Genomic DNA, 10079 nt, shown 5'->3' on the forward strand with positions numbered 1-10079 from the left:
GCTCAGTGCCTGCTCAGATCCGCATGGCGAGAGCAGGGCTGGAGGGTGACATCACCCAGGGACGCGCCTTGCCTCTGATGCTACTAATGAAGCCAACTCAGCATGACATTATTTCTCAGAGTGTTGCCTGACTCCGAAGGCCAGCTGTCTTCAAAATTAAGTGGGTCGATTTCATAATTAAAATACAGCAGGACTGAGACTGGGGGGTGGAGGGTGGTTATATTGGGCAGCTCCGCTGAGACATTAATTAGTGCAGTGTCCCTTTCTATGCATGTTGTATCAGGTCCCAAACCTCCATCTGAATGATGCTTAAAGGTCTTCTAAATCAGAGGCATTTGTTTTTAGAAAGTGCAGCTGTGCCTCAGAAGCAACCTCTTTGCCTTTCTTCAGAAGCAGGTAACAAAAGCCAGTTGGTTATTCAAACAAAGCCCTTATTTAAACATAGACTAACCATAAACAAAGAAACAGCCCTTGCGGTTGCTGGGTGAGACAGAACCAAGCAAAAGGTTAGGAAAATCATGGCCAATGTTGTCAGCTCCTCCTGACCAGGGAGGGCTCCTCCTGACCAGGGAGGGCTCCTGGCCCGCACGCTGCAGCACGTGCTGGCCCCAAGAGGCCCGTCCTGAGCTGCCCTCGGTGGCCACACTCTTCCTGGGCAGCCCCAGCCCAGCCCAGGCCTTGCACACGGGCAGGGGATGCTCCTGCTGCCCCAGAGAGGACAGATGGTACCTGTGGTGCCGGCTTTGTGGTCAGATGCTTCACATCAAGGAAACCAGAGGGCAGCCCCTGTGGCAATAAGGGTTATAGTAAAGACGAGGACTGATGTGCAGAGGAAGGATGTGGGGCATGAGGGGGCCACTAGGACATCTGTGAAAGGCAGACAGACCCATACATCTGTTTTAAGTATTCTGAAAACAGGTAAACCTCAGAGGAAGACTTTTCCATGTATCTTCAACTATTTCTTGCTGCTTCTGCTATTTGAATTTCCAAAAGATTTTAACAAGGCCCCTCACCCAGTCCTCTTCAAGAATTGAGACTGCCATGCAAAAGGATGGTTGTCGTCTTGGGGGCTAGAGGAAGCATTTGGAGGAGACATCTGGAATTGTCCAGGGATCTCAGAGGGTTCCACATTAGCACTGGGCTGTTCAGAATCTTTCCCCGTGATCGAGGAAGTAAGTGGACAGGGACTCGGAACAGGTGTGAGGGTTACACAGACCAGTAAAAACTGAATGGTAACCACAAAGATATACTGGAGCATCTTAGAATGCTAAGTGGTGGGAGATGGAACAGCAGATTAAATTCAGTATGATAAAATGAAAGGCACACAGTAACATCTGTACTGCCCTGGCAGTCCTCAGACTTTCAAAGATGGTTTGAGTTTCACCAGCTGAAAAGATTGCTGCGTTTAAAATGGGGATATCCTGAAAGCCTGCAGGAATGCTTCACAGCTGCTTACCCCTGAAGTGAGCTGTATATGGATGCTCTTTCCTCTTCAAAACATCTTGCCATGGCTACATCAAATACCATCTTCCAGGACAGACTCCAACCACCCTCAGTTATTAACACTGGATATTCTTTTTGCATGTACACTTCCTCAGCTATCAAATGAGAGACCTCAGCAACCTTCCGTGTGAGGGTTGTTGCAGCCTGTTTGTTTACATGGGACTGGGGGTTAAGCATCAAATAACCAACTGTTCACTTCACTGCAGGTCTCCCTTCTCTTCGTTTGTGTCAGAGAATGATATCTTCTTTAAAAATGTGTGCATGTCTGCATGCATAGATAGATACACATATATAAATTTAGATCTATATACCGGACCTGTTGCTCACCAACACGGAAGAACTGACTGGAGAGGTCAAGACTGGCGGTAGCACAGGCTGCAGTGATCATGCCCTGGTGGGGTTCATGGCCTTGAGGTGTATATGCCAGACAAAACCTATAGCCGAGACCATAAACCTTAGGAAAGTGAACTCTCAGCTGTTTGAAGGATGGGTGCATGGCATCCCCTGGGAAATTGCCCTGAGGAGTAAAGGAGCACAAAGAGCTCGGGTTTTCTGGTTTGGGTTTTGGGTTTTTTTTCCAAAGTTTGAGTAAATATCTGACAAGAAGTCACAGGTAAAATGCAATGGCTTGATAGGACAGTGGTACATGTCGCCTGCAGCCCGTTGTCTGAAATACTTACATTTGGCCACTGTCAAAACAGGCTCACTGAAGATGCCTCAGCCCTGAGGGCATCCTTGGTGAGAATTTCTTGGGCTTCACTTCTAAATTATATTCATGATACAATTCTTGCTAAGAATATGGAATATTTATATGGAAAACTATTGTCATTGATATGCTAATATTAATACCAGTGCTGATAAATTCGTGGCTAAAACAATTTTTCTTCTGTCTTCCCTTCAGTGCAAGGTTTTATGTTTGTCTCCAACCCACTGTCCTGGTCCAGACAGGCTAATAGTCTTAAAACTTTCAGATCTACAATAATCAATCCGTATGTCTCATAATATGTATTAATAATACAACAGTCTGATTTCTTGTGTGTCTTCAGCTTCGTCTCAAGTCTGTAACACATTTGGACACTGAGAAAAACTCCAAGAACCAACACTTCTGTCTGGATATGTCTAGATGAGCACATTCTTTCCTTCTGCAGCTTCTCCCGGGGTTCATGCCTCACTGGAGCTCCCCTGGAGCCAAGGAGGGGTGATCATTTCATCAGCAATAACCGGTGCTCACAGAGCTCCCTTGGGGTGAGCAGGGAGCGCAGCCACCCCGGTTCTGGACCCTGTGGGTCTGGTGAAGGACAAACACTTCATCCTGGTTGTAAAGACCCATCACCTGCACCCGTGTCTGTGCTGACACAAGGCTGTAACTCGCAGTGATTTCAGCTCTGTTGTTTGGAGGGAGCACAGCGAAGCCTGTGCCGTGGGGCCGAGTTACAGCCCTGCCAACAGCAGGACTGTGAGAGAGCAGCGGGATCTCCAGAGCTCCCCCACGGGAGTGGGGACATGATCCTGACCCCAGCACGGGATGGGGCACATGTGGCATTGACTCCAGGGAGGGGGACACAACAAGGAGAATAGACATTTACCAGCTGAATGGTTAACAACCGTCCAGGACAGTAGCCTGACAATTACAACTGTCCAGGTGGGGGACTCCTCACCCCAGCAGAGCTCAAGTCTCCAGTGACAGCGGTTCAGAGAAACCTTTGTGGGAGAGAGAGGCAAGCCCAGACAGCTCCGGTGAGGTCTGAGAGCCTTTCTCAGGTGCATCCCCCGCCCTTGGTCCGAAGCAGACAAGTGGAGGCACCAGGTCTTGGCTTCCTTTTCACCCCATGTGCCGTCACTGCGATGTGCCCATGTCCAGGCGTGCGAGTTCCCTCCACGCAGCCACGGCTCTGCGCCCTGCCAGGAGGCCCAGCCCTTGCTCCTCGTGCCGTGCCACGATGATTCCGGCCTTGCCACAGCGGCCAACCGCAGTTTGGGGTCAGGGGTGATGCCAGCCCCGGTCCTCAGCTGTGCTCTGAGCCTGGAAACGTGCGGCTTGAGCGGGTGGTTCTGCGCGAGCCCGGACGTGGATCCTGCGCATCCTGCCCAGCCGCGGGGCGATGGGGAGGCGAGGCGCTGGCACGGCCATTCCCCAGACCTTGCTCCGGCCACGCAGGGGGCTAAGCACTGCCTGGGGGGGCCCTGCGGTGTCCGCGGCCTCTCAGGGCACTGTACAAGGCCGGCAGGGACGGCAGCAGGAACAGCGCTGGGGTGAGCAGGGTCACGCATGGCTGCCGGCCAGGGACCTCAGCTCAGAGTGGCCAAGTCTGAGAGGGGACGGGACACAGCAGGAGGAGAAAGAGAACGACCTATCCATGAAATCGGACCTTCCCTGCCCACCAGACTGGTGTGAGCACTGCCTCCCGCACAGGCCTGAGGGAAGGCGGCAGCGGTTCACAGAGGGCATCCAACGGCGCCTTCCATGGACGTGAACGGAGGGGGCGGGCGTGAGGGATCCCCACGCCTGTCGCAGCCCCCAAGGATGTTCCACAGCCAGGTATGTGCCTGGGTCTGGCACAACACACTGGCTCTGCGCTGCCGCGGGCACAGCACGAGTGCACGGGGCAGTGAGGGCAGGGCGGTGGCCAGCCCAGGGAAAGGCTGGCAGTGTGGCCCAGTCAGCCTGAGAGTGGTGGGGCCGGCACAGGACGGGTGAGGACAGCACAGCCCTGGCCCTGCCTCAGGAATGCCGCTGTGCAGAGCGGGGGCAAAGCAGGGAGGACCCGTCCAGCCTACAGGCACAAGCTCCAGGCACTGCGTCGGAGCCCGGGCACCGGCTGTGGGGACAGGCCACGTCACTGGCAGAGGTGGCTGGCACAGGGGTCCAAGGCCAATCCGTCTGCCCCTTCCAGCCAGGGTGACCGGGTCCCCACCACCTAACAAGACTGACCTGTCTCTGATGTCCCTGGACACCCCTGGCCACCGGCCACTCCCGTGCAAGGGCAGCCCCTGTACTGGAGGGAAATTCCACGACGCCACGCTACAGTAACACCCCTCACCCAGGGCTGCCCATCGCACGCGCTGCCCAGTCAGCCCCTTCTCTTGCTGGGCCACGTCCCTGCCTGCCCCATAGCCGGTGACACGCAGGCTTTGCACAGGTTTCCCCCCCTCCCCACCACCCTGGCTCTTCCACTGGCCTCAAGGAGCGCGGCACAGCCAGCGCAGGCTGACCCACCGCCCGCACTGCGCGAGGCCGGTGGCGGAGCCAGGCTGGCCAGCAGACGAGTTCTCTCCCCTCATCTAGGAACACCAGCTCTGCTCCCAGGTAACGGGAACACCTGCACAGTCAGCACAAGCAAACAACGAGCAGATCCCAGTATTGGAGATTTGCAGGTGGCAAATCACTGTGGCCCTGTGAGAAGCAACACCAGGGAGGAGGTGTCAGAGGAGAAGCAGCCAGACAGCCCTCGGGGGAGGGGGGGAGGCTGGAAACCAGATCAGCATCCCCCAGTCTCACACTGAGAGGAGGCACGGCTCCCTCCAGGCCAGGCCAACACGGCTCAAGCCCTGGCCTCAGACACAGAGCAGACCACCCCAGTCTCTTGGATACTCTTGGATGTCTATACTTGGCAGCTGTCAGGCATCTAAAGAGAAGCTGTCAGCACATCCCCCTCAGTTTCTTAGTTTCTAGGCTAAACAGCCCAGGCTAATTCAGGCTTTCACCGTAAGCTGCTTTGACCAAAACTCCCACTTCAGGACTCCCAGGTGAGTTTTCTCCCTCCTTAAGCCCAAGCCCCTGGCTGGGCACTAAGCCCCAGAGGAGGTACAGCACTACCAGGCAGATCAGGCATCTGGACCAGATCGGGCTTTCCGAAGGCTGTGGGACCATTTACACATGGCACACACACTCCTTTTGCATGGCAGCTGGTCACAGCGTTCAACTCGGGATGCAGCATTGGCCCAGTGCTCCTCATTCTTCTCCTCACTGGGTTAGCTTTCCTGCCCCAGGCTCAGTGCTTTGTACACGTCTCTGCTCAGCTCCACCCTCCTTTGTAGAATGAGCAGTAACAAATAAACTTCTTCCCCAGGGGTGCTGCTGGGGGCTTTGATAAAGGCTGATGTTAGCTCCCAAGCAAAGAAGCTCAGTAATTTCCATCATTCATGTGCTCAGTGACCATGATAATGCTGAATAATTTTGCTATCAATACACCTGTCAGATCCCTTTTTAGCTGTATAGGCTCTTGGCTCTGATGACTTCATGTGGCATAAATGATGTGGGAAAGGGCTGATCGGTAACATTATTATCAATCTGTCAATACAGAAGACAACCTCATCTCAAACACCACGTGCTACCTAGTTGTTCCATCTTACAAGCGTAGAAAAGAAATTAGCAGCTGGGAAAGATGATGAGGATCTGCAGTGTCACAAATGGTGCAGTGCATGTGCATAGCAAACAATTATTAACTGTTTCTTACAATAGAAACTAGGAAGCGCCAGAATAAATAATTGGGCAGCTGGTCTAAACCCAACAGAATAAATTACTTTTCACATTGCACATAATTACATAGCAGAACTCTTGACTTCACAATACCCTGTGATAATCAAAGGTATAAATGTCTGTTCTAGGGCAGCACTTAACTCCCCCAAACCAATTATGCAGCAGATGGTAAAAAAATGGCATCACCAAATAAACAAAAAAGGAGAATCGGGATTTATTAATGATTAGCAGAGGGACTTTCCACATTTCATAAAGCTCATGAAGTCCCAGCGAGTTGATGTCCACAGCCCAGCAATGGGTCTGAGCCCATTCCTTGGCTGAAGACAATGGGGGAATTTCCTATAAACAGCTTCAGAGGAAGCATCTGTGATGTGCGGTACCTTTGTCATCCACTGTGGTTACCACAAGGGATCATGGAGTTAATTCCATCTCCATGGGAGGGAATTAAGATCCAGCAGCTGGCACACGGATGTGGCTGAACTGATGAGAATGAACCCTCACAAGACACCTTGGGCATTCTCTCCCAGTGAACAGGAGCAGGACAGCAGCCCGTGAAGAGCAGCAGACCTGGCCGGTTGGTGAGAGCACGCAGTGGGCAGCCACGGGACCAGCTGGGAGACAGCTCTGGGCCCGTGGGGGCAGACCTGGCATTTGCACCCTCCTGGCCCTCCTCTCGGCCAGCCCACAGCAGGCTGAGGGGCGATGCTCACTGGGACAGGCCACTGAGTCAAGCTGAGCGCGGGCTTGTCGGTCACCACGGGGAGTGGGGACAGGCAGCGCCGCACCTCGGCAGCACCACCCTGCCCCTCTCTGGAGGCAGGCGCGGGCAGGACAGGGCCCGCACAGACCTTCCCTGTCAGAGAGAGGATGGAGGACATGGACGCTTGCACAGACATTCATCAGCTGGGAAATAATTGCACGAGTGTGTGTCGTGGGAAGGGAACAGTCACAGAGGTCCAGGACCCCCGGGTCAGGACCCAGCAGCTATTGGGGGTCACATTAATTCATTTCATGAATCTGTGAATGTCCACCTCGTGCGAGTTTAAAGCTGAATAAGGCTTAGATTAGGGACACAAAATCCATCCATCTGTTGTGGGTTTCATTTCATCACTAACATTTATACGCTACAAAGCATGGGCAGTTTCTGCACCAGCATTGTCATAAATCCAACTTTCCCAACTCCCAAGGGCCACGGCCACAGCTCAGAGGTAAATTCCTGATGCACGGGGAACCCTCCTGGTGTGCTCAGTACTGGGCCGCGACAGGCGACAGCAGGGTGACACAGCGCAGGTGCATGAGCCTCCTGCACCCCAGCCAGGGCATCCCCTACATGCCGGAGCCTCTCCCGGCGCCTCGCACTTACCTCAGTGACTGCTGGAGCAAGGGACTGACCGGGGGGTGTGAAAGGGTTCCAATGCCAGGGAGACTCTGGGGAATCCTCTCCTCGCTGAAAGAGCCTCCAACAGCCTCTGTGCAGGTGCCAGGGCAGGGGCACAGGACAGGGAAGGAGCCAGCAGGGCTGCCTGTGCCACTGTCCTAAGCAGAACAGGTGGGACTGGTGTGTGCTGGTGAACAGGGCACAGCCACAGGGACTGGGGTGTGCTGGTGAACGGGGCACAGCCACAGGGACTGGGGTGTGCGGGTGAACGGGGCACAGCCACAGGGACTGGGGTGTGCGGGTGAACGGGGCACAGCCACAGGGACTGGGGTGAACGGGGCACAGCCACAGGGACTGGGGTGTGCGGGTGAACGGGGCACAGCCACAGGGACTGGGGTGTGCGGGTGAACGGGGCACAGCCACAGGGACTGGGGTGAACGGGGGCGCAGTGCAGACACGGTGCCAGTGCAGGCAGGCGGGGAGGCCGGAGGGCAGAGCACCCTGCGGGGATGGCTGGAGCAGGCCGCCTGCCCCAGGGACCCTCGCACTGCAGGCAGGGAGAGGCAGGGAAGGAGCGGGGGCAGGCTGGGGCTGTGGGCCTGCAGCCAGGCTGCCGCCGTGAGGACGGGACCTCGAGCCTGCTGCGGGATTTCCCCGCTGAACCCCGAGTACAAAGCACTGCAAGGCACGTAACACAGTTTAGATGCATTACTTCCTGATTTGTGATTGCAAATTGAATTTTGCCTGGCCAAAACCCCAAACGCTCAAATGATAATAGAATATGTGCAGAGAGTTTGCACTCTCAGTATTTATTACTTGTTGACTGAACTCAGAGATCACTAATGCTCTCTGCTCCCGCAGCACCCTGGCTCCTCCCGCACCCGTGACAGGGCTGTGTCCGACCTGCCCGCCAGGTCATCGAGTGGTGCTGCAGAGAGAGGGCTGCTGCGCTGCCACCACCGCCCCGAGCGCCACGGTGTGTCCTTTCCGTGTCCAGGACAACTGATCTGTCATGTGAAGCATGTACGAAGCCCGGCACACATGAAGCCTGGGAATGCCACTTGGCCAACAGTGGTGGCCAAGGGTGGTCAGATACAAACTTTCACTGACCACAGCATGATTCTCCTCCTGCGTGAGCGATAGGGCTGCAGCCTGGAGCGTAGGGCGGGACACAGAAACCTAATCCCTGGAAAGTGGCTTTGGGCAGATGCAGAATGAACTGTCCCGCAGTGCTAATGGATGCCTGTTTCTGCTGTCGAAGAACAGCATCACCCACTGACACCTTAATGCCTGCAGCAATAATGTCTTTTAAAAGTTGCCGCGTCATCTTCATCTGCTCACACCTGTGCAGGCTGGATTAATGTTGGGCAAGCCGGGGAGCAAATGAGTAACTCCTGCCGCTGTGCCATCGGGGCTGGGGAGAGCTCAACCATGCCACCGAGCCAGGGCTTGCTCTGGCTGATGTTTAGCTCTGGCTGTGCAGGACAACACAGGCTGCAGTGAGGGGCATCAGCGGGACAGTGAGAAGCCTCAGGAGTGCCCAGCTCTGCCCGAAGTCACAGCGCAGCTGAGCCACCGCAGAAGCCCCTTGGAGCCAAGGGAGGTGGCAGAGTCCCACTGGGCATGACTCCTCCTTCCAGCCTCCCCTACTCTCAGAAAACCGTAACTTGCTGCCTGTAAGGTGACAGAGGATTATTTGGGTTCATTTCCTTATTCCCCCACCACGTCACCAGCCCAGTGCTGCCTCTCCTGGGGAGGGGACACAACCCGTGGCCATGCCTTCACGCTCAAGCAGAGCAGCACCGCAGAGGGCCCTCCCGCCGTGCCGTCCTGTGCCGGGAGACTGCTTCCCCACTCCACCCCAGCAGCAGTGATCTGACGGGCAGGGAAGGTCCCACAGGTCCAACCCACGATGCCCAACATCCCGCGGCTCCACACACCACCCGTGTGGGGGGACCGAAGGCAGGGAGGGGCAGCTGAATGCAGGCGTTCACAGTCAAACACCGCCTGTGGCCTCACTGCAGCGTGCCTGGCCCCGCGCAGAGCACCGAGGGAGCCGCAGCCCCGTGGCGATGAGCGTGGGGTTACTTCCAGGATAGAGCACCCCACGGATTTACACAGATCGCTCCCAGCAACGCCTCAGCGTGTCATGGCCTCCGTTCAGATTGTCCAGCAGGCGAGCCCATGGCTGGACGTGGCTCTGCGGCACGGTGGGGCTGCATGGAGGCTGCGCCGTGTGCCCGTCCCGTCACCAAACAGCCAGGTGCCGTCGTCCCTCACGTGGGCCTGGCAAGAACCTGCCCCAGACCCAGCCCCAGGGTGCGGGCAGAGCTCTGCTGGGGCCAGCTCTGGCCAAAGGTCCAGGCCAGGCCCTGGGGTGGCCTTGGTCAGGTGAATTTTACGAGGGTAAACTCGTTAATTGACAACAACATGCAGGAGCGAGGACCACCAGAGGATCAGACCAGCAGGCAACCGCCCTGCACCCGCAGGTCCCTGGGCCAGGGCTTTGGCCAGCGGTGCCCAGCGGCCCGGTGCCGGCGTTGGGGTGCAGTGAGTGAACCCCGGAAGGATGGGACGGGTCCTTCCGGGCGCCTCCTGCGGTGCCGCCCAGGGTGCAGAGGATCCCCAAGGTGCCCGAGGGCCCCCCCAGTCTGTCCCAGCATGTGCAGCAGCGCGGGCAGGGCTGCACGGGACGTCCCTGCAGCCCCATGGGTGGGC

Source organism: Athene cunicularia, assembly GCF_003259725.1.
Source record: "Athene cunicularia isolate RWA chromosome 3 unlocalized genomic scaffold, athCun1 chr3_part1, whole genome shotgun sequence".
In the NCBI taxonomy this organism is placed as follows: Eukaryota; Metazoa; Chordata; class Aves; order Strigiformes; family Strigidae; genus Athene; species Athene cunicularia.